Genomic DNA, 23,667 nt, shown 5'->3' with positions numbered 1-23,667 from the left:
AGGTCTCTCCCAAATCACAATCCCAAATTTCTAGCTCAGCGCTGTTCAATAAAAGTACTTGCAATGATGATAAAGTCTCAGATCTGTGCTATTAAATGGTAGACAGTAGCCACATATGGCTATTGAGCACTTGAAATGTAGCTAACGAGGTGGAGACGTTGACTTTTTAATTTATTTAACTTTAATTTATAATTATATCTAAATAGTCTCATGCGGCTACCATATCAGACAGCACAGTTTTTCACAGTTCTAATTGCCTGATGGGTATGTCTTTTTATAATTTTATCTCTTTAATTCTCAATTTTCTCATTGGCATAATAAGAAGATATATTCAATTCATTTTTTGAATTATTCAAATGAAATTCAAATCAAAACCACAATGAGATACCTTCTCACACCAGTTAGAATGGCTATAATTAAAAAGTAAAAAAATAACAGGTGCTGGCAAGGTTGCAGGAGAAAAGGAACACTTATACACTGCTGGTGGGAGAGTAAATTAGTTCAACCATTTCGGAAAGCAATGTGGCAATTCCCCAAAGACCTAAAGACAGAACTACCATTTGACCCAGCAATCCCATTACTGGGTGTATACTCAAAGGAATATAAATCATTCTGTTATAAAGACACATGCACACATATGTTCATTACAGCACTTTTCACAATAACAAAGACATAGAATCAATGTAAATGCCCATCAATGATAAAGAAAATGTGGTACATATATACCATGGAATAATATGCAGCCATAAAAATGAGTGAGATAGTGTCATTTTTGGAACATGGGTGGAGCTGGAGGCCATTATCCTTATGCAGGAACAGAAAACCAAATACTACATGTTCTCACTTATAAGTGGGAGATACATGACGAGCACACATGGACACGTAGAGGGGAACAACACATACTGGGGCCTACTTGAGGGTGGATGGTGAGAGGAGCAAGAAGATCAGCAAAAATAACTAATGAGCACTAGGCTGAATACCTGAGTGATGAAATAATCTGTACAACAAACCCCCATGACACGAGTTTACTTATGTAACAAACCTACACTTGTACCCCTGAATTTAAAATAAAAGTTAAAAAATAACATAAAAGTAATTAAAAGAGAAATATAAAAGAATGTTTTTATAGTTGTAAGTTGGGAAAAAGTTTTTAAAAATCAGTAAGACAAAGGCAATATTTCAATCTAAAAACTGGGCAAGTCAACCAGTTCAGTCCTATTTTCCATCCACTCTTTTCAGGCAGTGAGCACAGTGATCAAGTCCCTATTCTTCTGGAGCTGACATTCTGCTGGGGGAGATGAGCAATTACTTCCTCAGAAGTAGGTGACCAAGGAGTCCCAGTCTACACCTATTGTTCTGGCATGATTATTGATAGTGTCTGTCTTTACTCCCAGGAGGGTCCCAGTGAAATGACAAATTATATGCTTACCATACTTAGAATGGCATCCGGGCATGAGGGGCCCTAGTCAACAGGACTTTAAGTTTCTTATTCCAACTATCATAAGAGCAGCTTTACTTCATCTGTCTTTCCTTTTTGCAGTAACAATGGCTTTGCACTTTTGAAAGAGTGTAATTAATATACCAGCATACTTTCTTAGTCAATTAAAAATATACAAGCAAATGGAATAAACTACAAAAAGCCCCGAAAGTCCTTTAATAAGCCCAGACCCCTTCTCAGATGTATCCTCTGTCCACTGGTGTTCCTCCATTACTTCCATTTAAAAATATTTACATATATATATATATATATATATATATATACTGTTTTTAATTTATAATGATTTTTATATTTTTAAGTAAATAAGGTCATAATATAGTGTAATATCGTAAAAAATATTAGTATAAGGCAATATCATAACAACTGAATTCTTGTTTTCATTTTATATGTGTTAGAGATCTTTCAGCATCAGTAATTTAGGTTTTTTTTTTTTTTTTTTTCAATGACTGCAGAATTTTCTACAGTAGGAATGGTGTGGTAGGTAGCACAATGGATCCCAACAATGTCCCTGAATCTGTGAATGTTACCTTATGTGGCAAAAAGGATTTTGAAGATGTGATTAAGGGCATAAACCTTGGGGCTTGAGATGGGAAGATTATCCTGGATTATGTGGCTGGGCCCAATCTAAGCACAGGAGTCTTTATTAGTGGAAGAGGAAGGGACATAGATGGGTCAGAGAGATGTGACACAAGAAGGACCTCACCTGCCCATTGCTGGTTCTGAAGATGGAAAAGAGGCTAGAAGCCAAGAAGTGTGTCAGCCTCTGGAAGCTGGGAAAAGCCTTCAGCATACAACTGGCAGAATAATAAGGACCTCAGTGTTACAATTCAAAGGGATCTAATTCTGCCCACAAATGAAAAGAGCAGAAAGCCGATTCTCTTCTAAAACCACCATAAAGGAACACAACTTGCCGCCATCTAAATTTTGTCCTTGAGACCAAATAGGAGTTTCCTGAGTGTAAGATAATAACTTTGTGTTGTTTTAAGTCTCTAAGTTTCTGGTGTTGTTTTATGTCTCTAAGTTTGTAGTACTTTGTGTGGCAGCAATGGAAAACTAATACAGATGGGAAGCTGTAACGTATCCCTTCTACTGATAGACAATAAAGTTATTTCCAATTTTCTTCTATTACAACACTGAGAATGAACTTGCTTCTCCATTCATCTTTAGGCATATGTGCCAGTAATTGGTTAGAATACATTCCTCCATAATGAAACTTTTTTTATCAGAGAATAGAAACAGTTAGAGGTTTTGCTAAGATTACATTTTCTCATAAATGTCATTATCAGTTTACACTCCTGTAAACAGCGTATTAGTCTGTCCTTTGCCTCTTCCTTCACCTTCCTGAGACCTGGCTATTATTATTCTTGTTATTTTTTGCCAGGTTGACGGATGAAAATGTTTTCTTCTTATTTGAGTTTGGATTCCCCTGGTTACTATAGAGATTGAACGCCTTTTCGTATTGTTACTGCCCCTCGGTGAATCTTTCATAAATTCTCCATTTCAAGTTCATCAAGTTCTACTGTGTAAATCAGCTGCTTTTAATGCTGTTTTGAAGTGAAACAGATGATCAGTGAATCCCCCAATATCACAGGGCTGAAGCCTGGACTCATGTTTCACGCCTCCTTCCCTGTTAACACCCAGGATCTGTCCACCCCCACCCTGAGCATGCTGCATCTCCAGGTGTTGCTCCTTGCTAGCTCCTCTGCTGCCCTCCAATTCAGACCCACAGTTACTCAAATCCTAGTGGTTCTCACTGCCCCTCTGTCCTCTCTTAACATCCAAGTCCCCTTCTTACATGGGAATTCTAATCTTACTGATCCTACGCTCAGGAAACCTCAACAGTGGCTACCCCGTGTATCGGGAGACACACAGTTTGCCAGGTTGATTGGCCTTGAAGTCTCCGTGGTGTGGCCCCAGCTGCCTTCTCTCCCACCCTTTCCCTTTAATGTTTTACCATGTAGAAAACTTTCTAGTTCCCAGAGCACCCTCTCACTTTCTTAGGCCTCTGATTTTGTTAATGCCTAGGTAGTGAATGCCCTTTACTTCTGTTTCTACCACAAATCCTTCTTGTATTTTCAAAGAACATTTCAAATTTCCTCCTCATATAGGAGGTTGCTTTTTCCCACAATTTATTATTAAAACTTTCTAACATACAGAAAAATTGAAGGAATTGTATAGTGAATGCTCATATATCCCACCTAGTTTCTTCCAATAACATTTTACTATGTTTGCTTTATCATCTCTCTGACCATCCATCCATCTTTTATCATTCTATCGATCCATCTACTTTTTTATGCACTTCAAAGTAAATTGTGAACTTTATACATTTCTTCCTAAATAGTGCAGTCGCATATCATTATCTGGAGTTTAATATTTATACAGCTGCTCTTCAACTTATGATGGGGCTACATCCCAATAAACTCATTGTAAGTTAAAAATTTCATCATATGTCGGAAATACATTTAATATACCTAATGTAGTGAACATTGTAACTTAGCCTACTCTACCTTAAATGAGTTCAGAACACTTACATTAACTACAATTGGGTAAAATTGTTTAACAAAAAGTCTATTTTATAACAGGATTGGATATGTCGTGTTTTGAGATATCTCCTGTTTTGTATTGAATACTGAAAGTGAAAAACAGATTTGTTGTGTGGGTACTGGAAATACAGTTTCTATTGAATGCATATTGCTTTCACACCATCATAAAGTCAAAAATCTTAAGTTGAAACATCGTACGTCGTGGACCATCTGTAGTTTCCTATAGAGGTAAGATTTGCATGCGCTGAAACACACACATGCAAAGTATATCATGTGATGAGTTTGACAGATGCACGTAACTGTGTAATCCAAACCCTACCAGGATAGAAAATAGAAAGTGCCATCAAATCTGTTCTCAGCCATGACCATGCCCCAGAAGCCACTATTCTCATTTTTTCACCATAGATTAATTTTGCCCATTCCAGAACATCATATAAATGATTAGAATGGTTATATGTTATATACTTTTTGAATATATATATCCCAAATACATATTTTGTATTTTGTTATTATATAACACTTCTGAGTCAGCCTTCCTTTGTTCATAAAAATGCTTTCTCAAATCGTCTCATATAGGAGTAACATGTATTCATGTCTTATGCCTCCTACTATGTGGTTAACTCTATGAGGTTGGGCTTTGCAATTCACATCTCTGAATACACTGTAGTATCAAGCATCCTGCCTTACTTGTAATAGGGAATCCATACCCATTTGCTGAAGTAGAAAGCAGAGTGCTTAAAAGAATCCAAAATATTAGAAGAAGCACATTTCCTGTGTTGTGCTATCTTGGATTGAAGTTAAAAGAAGAGCAAATGTTCTTAAGTTTCTACATTCTATGAGAACTGTGTAACAAATATCTGATTTTCCCAGTTGCCTCTTCTCATTTTGCAAAGCAGGGAACTGAGTACACTCCTGGTAGCATCCTCAGAGTGGGTACATTTTATGGGAGAAAGCAATTTCTACCTGCACACTGGCAAAGCTCCTTACAGCTTTTAGAATCCCCAATAACAACATGAATAGGCAAAGTTCATGGTCAGAAGCAGTATCATAAATAGAAATTTTGAGTTAAGACTGTGAGTAGGTAAGGAAAAACAGGCCTCAATAAGTGCTCAACCATGAAGAATCACATCTGCATTTCCTACAATTCCTATTAGAAATTTCCATAATAACAATAACTCTGCGTTTGACTTATTTGGGAGGATCAGCTTTGTGCATAGAATGTGCTGGAAGGCATGGAAGATACAAAAACAGAGGAAGTAGTTCCTGTGTTTGTCTTCCAGGAACTTAGTGTCTTATGGCGCGAAAATGTCATTGAAGTGCACACAGTAATATGTTAGGGTCAGCCTCATGACCCACAATAACCGATTGACCTTCCAAAAGGTGTCAGTCCAGAGTATATTAGTTCTTTCTTCATGCAATGGGTGATTATTTGACATTATTGAGGAAAGAGTCCAGAGTATGTTAGTTCTTTCTTCATGTAATGGGTGATTATTTGACATTATTGAGGAAAGAGTGAGCTACATTTTAAAGAGTTATATATTTATTGATCATAAAATTACTACTCCAGTAGCTGCATCTATTTCTCCCACAGAATTCAGTTGCTAGAATTAAATACTAGTCTTATCACGTGCCAATCATAAAGCACATATGGAGTCAACAAACCAAGTATGGTCATGATCAATGTTCATTTCTGGCACTTAAGAAAGCACTTTATTTCCATTAAAATAGTGAAATTGGCTATTTTTTCTTGAAAATGGAGGCCTCTGCTCTTCTTATCATTTTGCTCCATGTCTTCTTCTGAATTATTATTTATCTTTTTTTTTGTAGCATTTGCTCTTAAACAGAAAGCAACTTTTGTAAAGGAGGCCTACACCGCAGGTACTATTGGGAGGCATCCTGGATGATAAGACAGAGATTATGTTCTCTCAAAGAGCAGAACATCATTCACTCTGTTCCAAGAAAATTACTCACAGGGGCCTTCAGAGAGAGATCTCACAGCAAAGCCGTTTTTTTTTTTTTCTTCCTCTCCGTGCTCCTAATGTTGTTTCTGAAATCTTCATGTTTATGCATTGATAGTCATTATGAGTCAAAGCAATCTGCCACCCTGGTTAATTTTCCCTTGCAGACAGCAATAGAAATTCCTATGATATTGCCTGTGGTGGGTAGCGAGGAATCCCTAACTCAACTTGGTACTTTTCCCCACTGGGTAAATGATTCTTCAGAATAGTTAATAGGGCGTTGAAATCTGCACAGACAGAAATGCTAATGCCTCTGCCAAATACCTGCGATTATCAGCTCAATCTTTAGTGGCTGGAATCCGACATAATCCTCCGAATATATTAAAGTCAGTCATAGTACCTGGCAGAGAGGCTTGTTATGTTGACCTTGAGCAAAGCCTTCCCTGACAGCAATTCAAAAGAAAGATGGGTGCCAAGACTGTATTTTTATAAAGAAGGGAAAGAAGAAGCTGTTTAAGTTAAGAATTTACTTTCATGCACCATAAAAGCCTTCTGTGTATGAGCCACATTCCAATGAGACCCTGAGAAAGAGAGACATTCCAGACCGAGAGAGGGACATCTAACTGCCCATTATTGGTTACTTCACCATAGGGGCCGAAAGTGCCTAATGACTTTGTTTCCTTCGATAGAGTGTTATTGCTACAAACTGATATTTTGAAGCAATATGGGCAGAATATGGTGTCTCTAAAGTTTCTCATAATCTGGATATAGGAATATATTGAATAAAACCCATAGAGATTTCTCAATTAGAATTAACTGCTAAAGTTGAAATCCCCTCCATAAAACATGAAATAAAAAGAGTATCATTTATGAAATAGCTAAAGACCCACTTTTCTTTGAAGTGCATGTTAAAAGCTGTCAAGGCCAAATATCATAATAATGTTGAAGCAATAATATTTTGGAAATATTGGATTACATATAAATAAAAATAATTTTATCCATTTCTTTTTACTATTTTAATGTGGCTACTAGAAAAGTTAAAATTACATTTGTGGCCCACATTGTATTTCTAATGGACAATCTTGCTCAGGAGCAGGGGTTGGCAAGGTGGCTCATGAGCCGTATCTGGCCTGCAGTCTATTTTTATAAATAAAGCTTTATTGAAACACAACCACACTTATTTGTTTACATATTGTTTATGTCTGCTTTTCTTCTTGGTATCATTAGTCTTTTTAATTTTAGTTATTCTTATAGAAGAGTCCACTCTGTTTTGACCAGCTGTTTTGTACTCTTCCTTTTCTGCTATACGTTGCAATAAATATTTATGATCTTTTCTCATTTCCTCCTCCACTGGACTTGGAGTATGACAGGGCAAGGGGCCCTGTCTTTATTTTTCATAAAGCGTCAAACACGTTGTAGAAATATACCCTGCTATGTATATTCAGTGACTATTGAAAAGTATTGCAATTTCAGGAACTTGAATCTCAGTCACAGAAGAGAGAGAAATATGATAAAACAATTTTGAGAATTTCTGGGATGCTAGACTACCAGATCATGTTTTTTTTAAAACAGAGTCAGAGACGGATGCTCTATTTTTGGAAATTAATGAAGATACAATGTTCTTTCAAAGCCAACGGCCAGTGGAAAAACTGAGGAAAGAAAACCACAGAGCCAATGTTGAAACTCAAGTCCCTCTATTCTACCACTTAAGGCATCCCGAGATTTTGCCTCTTATTTCATAGTTAATCTCTTACCTTGTTTCATTGAGAAAATAAAAGTTATAAAAGAACAGTCTCATCTGTCCACCAGGAAATCTATTGGCCCACATATGTCTATGCTTGTGTACCCTACCTTCCCTCCTGCTCCAATGGATGAACTGTTCCTTTTTTTATTTTGGGATGGAACTTCCTCTTCTGTACTGGCTCTTGTGTTCTCTTGCCTACTTAAGAACTTCATCCTTAAAAATCTCTCTCTTCTCTAACATTAGTTTCTCCTTTTCTCTGATGATTCCTATCCCCAATCATTTTACTTTAAGCATCTTAAAAAACAAAAAAACAAAAAACACTTCCCCTAAACCACAAATAGTCCCTTCCTCTCAATCTCTTTGGAGCAACAGTCCCCGAAGAGCTATTTAAATTTACTGTTTCCCAAAAACAAAGACAAATATATGGAAATTAATTAAACTAAAAAGCTTCTACAGAGCAAAAGAAATAATCAGCAGAGTTAACAGACAACTCACAGAGTGGGATAAAATCTTCACAATCTACCTATCTGACAAATGACTAATACCCAGAATATATAAAGAACTGAAATAAATCAGCCAGGAAAAAACCAATCCCATCAAAAAGTGGGCTAAAGACATCAATAGATAATTCTCAAAAGAAGATATACAAATGGCCAGCAAGCATATGGAAAAATTCTCAACGTCACTAATGATCAGGGAAATGCAAATCAAAACCACAATGTGATACCACCCCACTCCTGCAAGAATGGCCATAATCAAAAAAATCAAAAATAATACATGTTGGTGTGAATGTGGTGAAAAGGGAACACTTTTACACTGTTGGTGGGAATGTAAACTAGTACGATCACTCTGGAAAACAGTGCGGAGATTCTGTAAAGAACTAAAAGTAGATCTACCATTTGATCCAGCAATCCCACTACTGAGTAGCTACCCAAAGGAAAATGAGTCATACAGAAAAGACACTTGCACACTCATGTTTATAGCAGCACAATTTGCAACTGCAAAAATATGGAACCAGCCCAAATGCCCATCAGTCAATGAATGGATAAAGAAAATGTGACACACACACACACACACACACACACACACACACACACACACAATGGAATACTACTCAGTCATAAAAAATAACAAAATAATGGCATTTTCAGCAAGCTGGATGGAATTGGAGACAATTATTCTGAGTAAAGTAATTAAGGAATGGAAGACCAAACATTGTATGCTCTCACTCATTTGTGGGAGCTAAGCTATGAGGACACAAAGGCATAAGAATAATAAAATGGACTTTGGAGACTCGAAGAAAATGGTGGGGGGTGGCGAGGGATAAAATACTACACTTTGGATACAGTGTACACTGCTCCGGTGATGGGTGCCCCCAAATCTCAGAAATCACCATTAAAGAACTTATTCATGTAACCAAACACCACCTGTTTCCCAAAAACTTTTGAAATAGAAAATTAAAAAAATAAATAAATTTACTGTTTCCACATCCTCAGCTTTCTGTTCTCTCCTCAGCCCACATCCATTAGCCCTTCATTCCCACCACTCCACAGAAACTGTTCTTGCAAAGGTCAACACACACCACCATATTGCAACCCAATGGTAAATTTTCAGTTCTCATTCTATTTAGCTTCTCATTAGCTTTTGACACAGTTGCACATTCCCTTTTCTAGATGTACTTTTCTACCCTTGGATTCCAGGATAACACTCTTTGCTTGTTTTCCTCCTACCTCTTTGGCCACTCTTTATAAAATTTATGTGGGGATAATCTGCCTTTTTCAGACCTCTAAATACTGGAGTCCCATAGCACTTTCTTTTTGTCTTTGCGTTAATTCACTCTCTACATGGTTTTATCAGTCCTATCACCCTAAATACCACATGTATGCTAATAATATCCAAATTTAAATCTTCAGGTCTGTTCTCTCTTCTGACTTCAGCTGCCAACTTAACACCTCCAGGTATATATCTAATGGATAAACATAAATTGTTTGTGATTTAAAATTTAGTTTCTCCCATGTCTACTCCCCCAAATTGCTCTTCTTCCATCTTTATTATATTGGCAAATGATATCAACATTCACTGATTTGCTTAAGCCAAAAATGACATCAACATTCACTGATTTGCTTAAGCCAAAAATCTACAAGTCATTCTTTATTTTTCTCTTTTCTACAACCTTCCAGTTTAAACCTAAGTTGTTAGCAAGTCTCTGCCTTCAAAAATTTATTTGCATCCCAATGACTTTACTCCATTTGCACTGCTGCCAAACCAGTCCAAGCTACCCACATCTCTTGTGTGGACTCAGCAATGATGTGTTTTCTGGTCTTCTTACATAAATGCTTTACCTATATCACACTGTGCTTCTGCAGTCTATTATTCATGTAGCATCTGGGAGTAATATTTTAAAACATACATCAAACAATGCCACTCCTTAAACAAAACCTTGAATAACTCCTTAGCCTATTTCTATTGAGAGAGAAAATTCTTATCATGGCTTCCAAGTGTCTACATGATCTGCACCTTGATGGTCTTCTCAATTAATTCTCCTAGCATCCTTCTCTATGGACTTCACTCTAGCCACACTGGCCTTCTTGCTGTGCCCTGAATACAACCTGGAATGCACTTTTCTAGATTTTCTCATCTATTGCTCCCTTATTTAATTTATGTGAGAGATAGCCACTCCTGTGAGAAAACTTTCTTGTTCACATTACCTAAAATAAACCCAATTTTTCTGATACTCAATATACCCTTAATTCTGCCTTGCTTTTCTTTATGATACTGATTGCCATCAGACATTCTATTAAACATTTATGTTACATTATTTTTTGCTTTACTTATTGTTTAATGTTTTGTTTATATGCTTATTTTCAGTATCTTCTTCTAGAATGTAAGTGCCATTAGAGAAGGGACTGGTATGCTGTATCCAGCTTACACTAGGTTGCAAGAACCAACTCTCATTAAAAAAAAAACCTTTAATTTTCGTTCAGGGGTACATGTGGAGATTTGTTATACAGGTAAAGTCATGTCATGGGAGTTTGTTGCACAGATTATTTTGTCACCCACATATTAAGCCTAGTACCCATTAGTTATTTGATCTGATCCTCTCCCTCCTCCCACTCTCCACCCTCTTGTAGACTCCAGTGTCTGTTTTTCTCCTCTATATATCCATGTGTTCTCATCATTTAGCTCCCACTTATAAGTGAAAACATGTGGTATTTGATTTTCTGTTCTTGCATTAGCTTGCTAAGGATAATGGCCTCCAGCTCCATTGATGTTCCTGCAAATGACATTATCTCACATTTTTTATGGCTGCATAGCACTCCATAGTGTATACATACCACATTTTGTTTCTCCTTTCTACCATTAATGGGCATTTAGGTTGTTTCCATGTCTTTGCTATTGTGAATAGTGCTGCAATGAACATATGCGTACATGTGTCTTTATGATAGAATGTTTTATATTGGTTTGGGTATATAACCAGTAATGGTATTGCTTGGTTGAATGGTAGTTCTGTCTTCAGGTATTTGAAGAATCACTACACCTTTTTCCACAATGGTTGAACTAATTTATACTTCCACCAACAGTGTATAAGTATTCTTTTTTCTCTGCCACCTTGCCAGCACCTGTTATTTTTTGACTTTTTAATCTTAGCTGTTCTGACTGGTGTGAGATGGTATCTCACTGCAGTTTCAATTTGCATTCCTCTAATGATAAGTGATATTGAGCCTTTTTTTCATATGCTTCTTGGGTTGCATGTATTTCTTTTGAGAAGTGTCTGTTAATGTCATTTGCCCACTTCGTAATGTTTTTTTTTCTTGTAAATTTGTTTAAGTTTCTTATAGATGCTGCATGTCAGACCTTCATCAGATGCATAGTTTGCAAAAATTTTCTCCCATTCTGTAGGTTGTGTATTTACTCTGTTGATAGTTTAATTTGCTGTGCAGAAGCTCTTTGGTTTAATTAGATCCCATTTGTCAATTTTTGCTTCTGTTGCAATTGCTTTTGGAGTCTTCATCATGAAATCTTTGGTTATTCTAATGGTATTGACTAGGCTGTTTCCAGGGTTTTTATAGTTTTGAGTTTTCATTTAAGTTTTAAATCCATCTTGAGTTGATTTATGTATGTATTATAAGAAAGCGGTCCAGTTTCAATCTTCTGCATATGACTAGCCAGTTATCCCAGCGACATTTATTAAATAGGGAATCCTTTCCCTATTGCTTGTTTCTGTCAGCTTTGTTGAAGATCAGATGGTTGTAGGCGTGCAGTCTTATTTCTGAGTTCTCTATTCTGTTCCATTGGTATATGTATCTGTTTTTGTACCAGTACTCTGTTGTTTTGGTTACTGTAGCCCTGTAATATAGTTTGAAGTCCAGTAGCATGATGCTTCCAGCTTTACTCTTTTTGCTTAAGATCACCTTGGCTGTTTGGGCTCTTTTTTCATTCCGTATGAATTTTTAAGTAGTTTTTTCTAGTTCTGTGAAGGATGGCATTGGTATAGGAATAACATTGAATCTGTAAACTATTTTGGGCAGTATGGCCATTTTAATGACATTGATTCTTCTTCTCCATGAGAGTGGAATGTTTTCCCATTTGTTTTTGTCATCTCTAATTTCTCTGAGCAGTGTTTTGTTGTTCTCATTGTAGAGATCTCTCACCTCCCTGGTTAGCTGTATTCCCAGGTATTTTATTTTACTTTTGTTGTGGCAATTGTGAATGGTCTTGCATTCCTGACTTGGCTCTCAGGTGGACTCTGTTGTTGGTGTATAGGAATGAGAGCCAACTCTTAAATTTCCCAAAATTTTGAGAAATTGTCTTAAAAGGAAACAGGCACTGTAAATTAAATTATGCAAGCTTATAATTAAATTCATCATATTGAAAACAAGTGCAATACTCAATCTTTATCACTTTCTAATCACTTTATTACATTTTATTCTTATCTGTGTGCTTGCGGTAATTTTCACCTATCATATCTGGAGATTAAAAATTCGACATAATGTTGTACTACTGCACATCTTTTACCAAATTTGAGTTCACATATGTTGGTAGCTTGAAACTGACCATGGCAGGTGTAATCGCACCATGGAAATTGGCAAACGCTACAAATCAGAGCTTTCTTTTGCGGGGTTTGCAAGAAGTCCTTAAACACAACCAGGATGTCCTTAAACACAACCACAACCTTTGGGTCAATAGGAAGGAAAAACGTATCTTAAAATATTTGAAAGATTTACTAACCAGAGAAGAACAGGGTGCGTGTGTGTGTGTGCACACATGCATGTGTGCTTATGTACATTTTTAGTCAAAGCAGCTAAAAAGAAAAGAAGTAAAAAATATGTAATTTAAAATGACTTCAGGGCCTTTGAATAGAACCATTTGTAGTTCCTTAAGGAAGAGAAGAATGAGAGTAATTTCTGCAGGCTGATGATGGGACTTCAGTAAAGCTCCGGGTGTGTGACCAAATGAAAGCATGTGGACTCACACCTGTCCTACTGGTTCATGATCCCGGAATTGGCTCGCAGGTGGCTGCTCTGCCTCTTTTTCTCTCCATCCTCTGGAGGCACCTGAATGTTTGTGCACCTTTGGCAGGTCATGATGGCTTACACTAATGGGTACTCGGGCCCAGAGCGTTGTAATTCTTTGTAGGCTGCTGCATTTCTAGCTCATCAACTCTGCCCACCTGCCAATTCATGCAGAAGTTTTAGATGCTGTGAAATATTATTCTTGCAGGCTTTAAGTAACGGAGGCCCAGGCAACTCTGTGTTCAAAGGCCCATATCCCACCTGCACCAGTTGTCAGACACTTGTTTGAGCAATATGAGTGTGGAAGAGCAGCACCATCCTTTCTTTTTCTACACTTTAGTTCACTGCATCATACAGACCCCATAACCATTGCAGAAATCTTCCAGAGCCCCACCACATGGAGAGAGAAGCAGCTAAGATTCACTGGAGTACAAATCCCCGAAAACTCAAGCCAGACTGGCTTAATAAAAGAGAAAGTATACCTCACCAAAGAAGATGTACAGATGGTGAATAAGCATATGAAAAGATGCTCCACATCATATGTCATTTGGGAAATGCAAATTAAAACAACAATGAGATACCACTACACAAGTATTAGAATGTCCAAAATCCAGAACACTAAAAACAACAAATACTAGTGAGAGTATGGAACAATAGAAACTCAGTTGTTGCTAGTAAGAATGCAAAATGGTATAGGTACTTTGGCAGATAGTTTGGTGGTTAATTACAAAACTAAATATACTCTTATATGATTCAGCAATTGTGCTTTTAGGTATTTACCAAAATGAGTTGAAAAATTATGTCTGCATGAAAACCTGCACATAGATGTTTACAGCAGCTTTATTTATATTTGTCCAAATTTGGAACCAACCAAGATGTCCTTCAGTAAGTGAATGGATATAAATAAACTGTGATATATCAAGACAATGGAATATTATTCAGGACTAAATAGAAAAGGGCTATCAAGTCATGGAAGGACATGGAGGAAATGTGAATGCATATTACTAAGTGAAAGGAGCCAATGTGAAAAGCCTATTTGCTTGTATAATGCCAATGTATGACATTCTGGAAAATGCAAGACTATGAAGACAGTAAAAAGATCAGTAGTTGCTGGAGGTCTCAGGGAGCGAGGAATGAATATGCAGATCTGAGGATGTTTTAGGGCAGTGTAACTCTTTTGTAGGATACTATCATGGTGGCTACATGTCATTATAAACTTGTCCAAATCACAGAATATACAACACCAAGAGTGAAGCTTAATGTGAACTATAGGCTTTGGATGAAATGATGTGTCTATATGGGTTCATCGATTGTAAAAAATGTACCACTCTGGTGAGTGATGTTGATAATGAGGGAAGCTATCTATGTGTGGGGGGCAACCGGTATATGGGATATCTCTGTACCTTTTACTCAGTTTTGTGGTGAGCTTAAAACTGCTCTAAAAATTATATACATGTATATAGACACAGACACACACAAACACAAACACACACACACGTGTCATGGAGGAGGGCATGCTTTAGGCACAGCTTGATCTATGCCTCAATTGATATCACCAGTACTAGCTTTCACTCTCTACACATCTCTTCCCATCTCTATCCTCATGTTCACTTTATTTTCAGACAATTGCTCTCCTCACAGACCTATGATGACTAGGCATTTCCAGACTTTGTATTTTCTGGGCTGCAAATTCCATGAAAAAGGATAGGAAATTTCTCAAAGTCTTCGGGGGGAAAATGATAATACTTGAATTTATTTTTAATTTGTTATATAATATGCAAGCAATTTATCTATAGTAACTAATTTAATTTTTATATCTTCCATGTGAGAGGTGTGCTTAGATTATTTCTGTTTTAGAAGTGATGGAGCTGAGGCAGAGAAAGGGTAAATAACATTCCAAGGTCACAGGCCGAGTAACTGGGAGAGAACAGATCTGAGTTCAGCCTAAGGCTCCCCAGGCTATGAGCACATGATATCCCACGTGATCTCCTACATCATGTGATCATCCAGCAGCGCTTTTGCATCTCACTGGCTCTGATTGGCCCATGTAGGTCAGTTCCTGAACCAATGCCTGTGGCTGTGGGCTGGGCTGCTCAGGCCTGAGTCCAGTGAGGCACCCCAAAGTTGCAGTATACTGACTGGTGTGTGGTTCACACCTGTAATCTCAGCACTTTGGGAGGCCGAGGCGGGTGGATCACCTGAGGTCAGGAGTTTGAGACCAGCCTGGCCAACATGGTGAAACCCTGTCTCTACTAGAAATACAAAACTTAGCCAGGCATGGTTACCGGCACCTGTAATCCTAGCTACTCAGGAGGCTGAGGCAGGAGAATTGCTTGAACCCGGGAGGCGGAGGTTGCAGTGAGCCTAGATCATGCCACTGCACTCCAGCTTGAGTGACAGAGTGAGACTTTGTCTCAAAAAAAAAAAAAAAAAGTCGCTGTATCCTTCCCTATCCACATTGCATGAGCAAAAATAGCAGCCAGGAGGTCCTCGTAGAGCTCTTAAGTGGAGTGAAAGCTCTAATGTTCACTATACAGGACTCTCAAGTTGCAGGGCTTGGTGATTGTTACTGGGGTGGGATGGACTCCCCTACAGATATGCCGCAGGTTCCCTAAACCTTGAGGCGGTAGGGAAGAGCCAGTTCCTTCGGCAGAGTGATGGGCCTGAACAGGCTGAGTCCTCTGTGACCTTGGGAAGTGGGAGAGACTCCATGTGCCATGCTGCATGGGGGCTCCATCCCATTGTAGGAGCCAATGGACCGCTTGCTTGGATCAGCCGGCTTTGCCTCCCGATAGGGCTTTCTACTCCCAGCCACAGGGCAGACATTTGAGAACTCATTGATGGAAGCCATTTCTGCTGGGCTTTTGAGGGACGGGTGGCAAGAAACCAAAAGTGGAGATCTCTATTGAGAAATGAGGGAGTCACATCTTCACCAAATGAGTCTCCCCGGGGCGCAGAGACGACCCCTCCGGCTGTCCAGACCTTTCCACCTTGTCAGATTAATAAATTTCGGCGCTATAGCCGGCTGGCAATTGTCCGTGCTTGGAGTGAGACAGTGATGTAATCCTGATTAAAATAGTTAATAAGGATTTAATGAGAGGTTATCTCCTTGTCTTCAATCATTTCCTGGTGAGAAGATTCTCGAGCAGAACTCATTAGAGCTGTTCCTTTGCAGCTACTGAAATTACACTATTTTGAAATTACTCAAGGTTTTCAAGAAGCAAACTCATTTCAAGTCATTATTTTCTAATAAGATTCTATAGTATGAAAAGTGTTTTTTTCCAGTTCTATCCAGTGTACCTTCTGTGCTGTGATAAGTGGAATGTTTAAGATACAAAAACAAAAAGGCATCCTCAACAGATTCCAGCTCTTGGGGTCACCCTGGTTACACTGGAAGCTAGAAATCTCAGCCCCAATATTGACCATGTTTTGTGATCTTAGGCAACTAATTTTAAGTTTGTTAAGTTTGTTGTTGTTGTTTTAGATGGAATCTCACTCTGTCTCCCAGGCTGGAGTGCAGTGGTGCGTTCTTGGCTCACTGCACTCACTGCAACCTCCGCCTCCCAGGATCAAGCAATTGTCTCACCTCCACCTTCACCTCCTGAGTAGCTGGGACTACAGTCACACACCACCATATCCAGCTAATTTTTGTGTTTTTAGTAAGGACGGAGTTTCACCATGTTGGCCACGCTGGTCTCGAACTCCTGATCTCAAGTGATCCACCTGCCTCAGCCTCCTAAAGTGCTGGGATTACAGGCATGAGCCATTCAGCCTTGGCCTAATTTTAAGTTTTTAAAATACAGAAAGTGGGAATAAAAGTAATACTTGCCTTACAAGATTTATTTAAGGCATAAAAGAAGTAATCTGTAAAAAATCTTTTAAAAAGTTTCTGATGTATAGTGTGGGTCCAATGGGTGTGTCTGATCAAGGATCCTGGATTACAGTAAAGCTAAGTCAAATAACTTTCTGCTTGGAAGTTTGGCAAAGTATACGAAACACATCTGGTCAGATTCTGCCAGCAAATTACATTTTATTTCAGGTAATCTTAATGGCTCTCCGGGAAGCTGCTTCTGTCAGAGCACTTGGAAAATTACATCCAGGTGTATAGGGAATTTATTATTTGACCAAGAGTGCATTTTTACTCAGAATAGTTTCCTGTCTATATGCTGAAATGATTGCTGAAATAATTGCTACTTATATGGAAGAAATAATACCATGCTGAAATAATTGCTACCTATACGGAAGAAAGCATGAGGTCCTTTCCTCACTCCACATACATATGTAAATTTCAGATAGATAAAAGACCCAAATAAAAACAAAAATAACAATCTTGGAACAAATTACAGGGGAATATTTTCATAACCTTGAGGTCATGTGGCATTCTTAAGCAGGGCAGGAATCTCAGAAACCACCACAAAATGGAAATATATGACTATCTAAATATCAAAAAATAATATGTTAAATATATCATTAGTAAAGTGAAAATGTAAACCATATAGATTGTTAACATAACTACAACAGAAATGACATGATAAAGGTTACTGGTACTGATGTTCAAAGAACTCCTTCAATTGATAAAATTAAAAATAATAAACATAAGTCCAATAAGATGCTTAACCATATGCAGGAAACAGCAAATTATAAATGAATTACCATTTTTTCAGTCATCATAATTACAATCCAATGGGATAAGATTAGCTTTTTCTGTAGGGGGAGTGTAGCAAGGCGGGGAGCTACTGCCATACATTTCCGGTGGGAGAGTAAGTTGCTAATCTATTTGGGAAAATTACCTAGAAATACAGTTTAAAATTGAACATATTGATATCCTTTGTCCCTGCCATCCCACTTTACGGAATGTTGCCTACAGAAATCAAAACACAGGAAGGTAATGATATATATAGGAAAATGTTTATTGCAGCTTTGCCGAGGAAGAAAATGAAAAGTAAGCTCGAAAATGCATCAACAAGGTAAAGACTGAATACATAACAGTGGATGCATGCTAGTGAACATTACGGAACTTTTAAAGAAAATGAGTTAAGGATATTTATTTATTTTCCCATCTCCTAAATACGTTTTGCTGAATCTCTCTTGCCTTTCATCTGGCTTCACTCAGCCTCAAAAAGGAGGCTTTACTGTGGCTTTGTTTACATTTTTTTCCACATCAATAGTAAGAGAATTGGACCCTGGATGGAAATTCACCTGTTAGATTCATATTCCGCGTGGCATGAAATTGCTGCCCGAGACAGAGTTGAGGGAGCAAGAGGAATGGAATATTGAAAATATACCAGGGCTAGCATGGAGGAGAACACAGGTAGCATATAAATTATTCACTTAGTCTCTTTGCTTCATAATGAATATTAAGGGGGTGGCTTTTCCTGCTGTGGGGGAGGGTGCCTCTCTACAAGATCATAGAGGATTTAGCCTTACAACCTAGGCTTGTTCTCATGACAACATAGTTAGTGTGACTATCTTCTGGGACCTGCCAGCTACAGTCATGACTACTTGCTACATCATCTAGATCAATTGATTATTTTTCTAATGGCTTTATTATGGTGCCCTGTGATGACTGCAAAACAGTTCTTAGATTATCTGATCTAATTCATTCATGCTGTCATATCTGCAATTAATTATTAAATAACTGATATGTGTCAGACACTATTTTGGGCACTGGAAGAGTGAATCAAACAGACCAAGTCTGTACTCTTAGGAAATTTATATTCTAATAAGGGGCAGGAGTGTAAAACAGACAATAGAAGAGTAAATGAATGGATATATAGAAGAGGATGATGAGTGAATAAAGAAAAATAAAGCATGTAAGGAGATGGAGAGTGCATGCACGTGGGTGTGCATACACATACGTGTATTATTTAAAATAGGCTGATAAGATAGGCTTCTCTGCACAGATGATATTTCAGTCAGACCTTAGTGAAGAAAGAAACATGGATTAATGGGGATTCCCAGGAAGGAGTGTTTCCGGCAGAAAGAACAGAAAATGAAAGTCTTCCCAGGCAGGAGCATTCCTGGTGTTCATGTTCCCAGGGAGGATGAGATGGTCAGTGCATCTGGAACAGAAAATGGGATGGGGAGAGTGGAGGGAGATACCATCATGGAGGAACGACGTTACCAAGGTCCCCCTGGCTGTGGTGAGAATTATGGATTTTACTCTGCTTAAAGCCATCTTAGGTTTTTGAACAGAGGCTGATGAGATCGCACTTCACATTTGAACAAGGATCCCTTTGGCTGCTTGAAGAAACAGACAAGAGAAGCAAGGGTGGGGAGCAGCAGGGGTCTGCTTAAGAGGCTCTTTCAGAGGTTCGGGGGAGATTATGGAGCCTGGACCAGGATGGCAGTTGTGGAGTCAGCGAGCAGCGGTCTGATTTGGGACATCCTGACAATGGAGTTGAGCAAATTTGCTGATGGCTCAGATACAAGGAAAGAGAGGAGTCGAGGCAAATTCTCCTGGTTTTGGCTGAGCCCCTGGAAGAGCTCCTTTCACAGACATTTCTAGTCTTCTGATCTATATCCAGGGGCTTCATTAGTCATCAAGTTGTGGACATTTTGCACTCCAGACTTTGGGGTGAGCTCTGGAGAAGGCTTGTTCAGTAGGGTCTCACTCCCCCAGTTCTCTAGGCTAATCACAAAACTCACATTTCCATCTTCCTTTAGAAGTGAACGAAAGTTGACCTCATTCAAATAAATCATTTAAAACTCAAAAGTATCTCATGTGGTCTTTTTCTTATCCCTAATCTTCTTATTCTGATTTTGAGGTTGAAACACCAGGGTCAAAAGCTAACGTGGTTTCTCCAGCTCGGCAGAGCTGATTTGAACCCAAACCTTCTGATCTCTGTGCCTCACCATGTGATGTCCCACATGAACCTGTCAAGTCATTTCCATGCCTTATCTGATCTACACTTCCCGATGACCTTGCCCATCGTGTGGAGCAGATATAAATAGCTATATGGTGTGAACGAGGAAAGTGAAGCTCAGAATGATGTACTGAGATGCACAGAGATCATGCTGTTTGGTGGCATGGTGAGGACCTGAGTCTTCTGTTACTTAGGACTGTGCTGATGTGTCATGGTCCAGGGACCTGCCAGGCTGCTGACAACAACAAAGAATTAACAGACAACTTGTTTTCTACCCCCAATCTAGCATCTTGCTAAAATACTAAGTTCCCTTAAAATAGGGCTTTCTGGGAAGCTAAATTCAGCAAGGCTCTGTTCTTGCAGTGTCTGCTGGCTTACTTAACCCTTCTCAGAGAAGATTTTGGTAAAGCGCTCCAACTCCGAGCTCCGAGCTCCCCACTGACCAGGAAGTGTCAGTGCAGAAAGCAGAACCCCAGTCAAGGCAAATGAAAGTTCCTAAGTCTTCTCTGCACTAAAAAGCTGCAGTGGTTGCTCCACCCCACCTGGAGTAGGCTGATCAGAGAAGGCTGATCTTTGAGGGAGCAAGATCCCATCCTTTTCAGGGAATCACTGCTCCATGTCAGCTGAAAACTCAGAAGGCACAGAAGCACCGGGGAAGGCGCTGAAGCCTTTTATTTCTGCCGCCTCCTTGTGCTTGCCTCCAGCCTGCTGCGGGAGATGAAGCTGGCTGGCTTCACTCTGAGGTGCTTTGCAGCCCTGTCTGCTTAATTTCCGGTGGACCTTCAGTGCCCAGGGAGAGCGCGTGTTTTGCTTGTGATGTTGGTAATGAACTGCCGCTGGGAACAAATTAATGAGTGTGTCAGAAACTGCAGTGGAACCGCATTACGATTCATAAGCACCACAATGAAAATGCCAGTTAAGCTCTGGTATAAATACACACAAACTCTGAAGAAGCAAACTCTTTTTTCTTTTAATGAGAGAAGAATTTAAAATAACATCATTCTGCCCTGAGCAGCATTGCCAGGGGAGAATTCCTTAGCAGGTAGTTTCTTTTTTTAAAAAAATCATATTTAATACATACAGAAATATTAGAGGAATTTAATTTTACTTTCTACGTTTGGGTACATGCATACTATACTTTGAAATACACAAAGCACATATACCATATTTGGGTTTGCAGTATATAAAAATGCAGAATGTCAACTTTATAGGTTATGTACCATGTTTACCAAATGAGATCTTTCTCTTTTTATTGACTATCATATGTTTCCATGGCCTTCCATTAATATCATTCCTCAATATTCTGAGTTTGGAATTTGGATTCAGAAATTAAAATTCAATAAGAAAAAAACCCATTGGTTGAGAGACCAATAACTTTAAAACTCATGGCTAGGGAATGAAAAAAAACTTCCATCACTCCAAAGGTTCAGCAGGATTGTGTTTGGGGCACCTGTAAGCATCCGAGTTTGTGACTGACCCCTGATATGCATACAGATGCTTGTGTTTATGGAGCAAGATGTTGCTGGGATTGAAGGCCTAACACAGGGGCTCCTGAGAGCCCCAACAGAAGGCCAACTATAGGGTTTCCTACAGAGCGTCTCTGTAGCACCTCGCAGTGCTACAGAGCACTGGGGGCTGATACGGAGAGGGCTGGGAAAAGGGGAAGGAATCTAAATAGTCAAGCTCCAGGCTTTCTCTTCCCAATTCAACCAGAGCCTCATTTCTTTTATCTGCTTTACTTATTGGGGTTCCGGGTAAGTTTTTATTGTATATTATAAATTAAAGCTAGACAACTATAGGTTTGTAGATTGAGCATGACTTTTGAAACAGTAAGACTTAACTTCAAATATTAACTTGAGGATTTATGAGCTATTCAATGTGGGGCACATGTTACTTCTTTGAACCTTGGTTTCTATCTAAGACAGAGTAATCATAATACCCGCTTGCTTGGTTGCCATGAGGATCAGAGACACCGAATTAAAATGCCACGCACTTCATTGATTTTCACAAAAGACTGTGATTATTACAACAGATTCTAGCTGGTAACTTGTTATAGATTTAAGTGGTTTGTTTTCTTCTGACAACTGCAGAACATGAAGCATCTTTCTTCCAACCACTCTAATGCCAAGGCTAACAGAAGGTAATGTTGCCTTGAGTCAGAGAATCTATTTTAGCTAATGACTATCTCAAATGCTAAATAGAGTTTTAGAAAGGAGAACAAAACTTGTTTGAAAGTATTGCTTATTTGTCATCAGTGACCAATTTGAATTTAGAATAATTGTGGGAAATGGTTTACTAAGGCTTGAAGAAGTAGTTTAACAGTTCTTTTTACCACCCCATTTTCAGTTATGCAGTCCTCAATTGTTCTTTAGTAACTTCTTAACATTGTAACCTATGAATTTCCATTCAAAACACTATGCAATAGAGAAATCACAATGGCTAAATCAGGAGTAGGTGGCAAATAAACTTTTCTAGCATAAAGGTTTGTCTGTGTTAAACTCTAGTTTCGTCTGTTTGTCTGACTTCAGAAATTGGGTTTTTGTACGGGCCATGTCAGTGTTCTCTCCTTTGCCTGCATCCTCTGGTCTTCTTGCATCACATATTTTCCTCTATTCCGTCTCAATAATATTTTTTTAAGGAGATGTGGATCAATTGTTAATGAATCGCTCAGTGGTCAATACAATGGAAAGAATGACAAGGAATTCTCTGCTTTTAATAGGGGTGTTAGTCTTTAAGGGCATAGGAAGTGGGTTACATTTCAGAAATTATGGATAATAATCCAAACTGAATGATACTGACCAAGGGAAAAGGAAAGAGAACTTGATCTGTTCCCACTTTGCTGTTTTTTTTTTTTTTTTTCCAAATAGATTTTGTCTTTTGGGCAGCTTTTGGAAATTCTACTACCCAAATTGAACTATTTCAGATTAACTTTCTGCAGTTCAAAAACCAAAGATGAGATATTGTATGACCTTTTCAAACTTAGCAATTCAAGGTGCAATTTTAATAGATGGATTCCATTTTACGTGGGCAAAAGATCTTAAATGTTCTATTCACAAAGCATCAGGGGATGTTAAGTTCTTGCATAACTGGCTATGTCCAAAGATGGGACACTCATTTTGCTCATTTACAGCAGAAAAATGGATGTTGTAGATAAAAATGGCTTCTATATATCATGAAAATTTATCCTTGAAGGGCAATTAATCAAGACATGAGAAAGGCCTTTAGTGAATCTTTCCAGACCGAATTAGAGAAGGTTGAGGATTCATTCAAATGCACACCTACCAGACTTTCAGAAGTGCTTGTTGACTGTTGAGGACCATCTTAGCACAGCTGGAGTGTTTCACACTAGCCAAGGTAGGCTCTAAGCTCAAGGTTCTCAATTACTTTTCTGTGTAATGCCTGAAATGAAACAAAATTGAGAGGCAATGGTAAGTTACTCAGCAAAGAGGAGTGATTTGTAAGTAGTTAAAGGAAGGTCAGGGTGAACCTTAGCCTATTCAGTAGACTTTTGTTCAGCTTCCGTAGGAGAGCAGTTTTTTTTTTTT

This window comes from Theropithecus gelada, chromosome 10, assembly GCF_003255815.1.
Source record: "Theropithecus gelada isolate Dixy chromosome 10, Tgel_1.0, whole genome shotgun sequence".
Lineage (NCBI taxonomy): Eukaryota > Metazoa > Chordata > Mammalia > Primates > Cercopithecidae > Theropithecus > Theropithecus gelada.
This window is presented reverse-complemented; position numbering follows the sequence as displayed.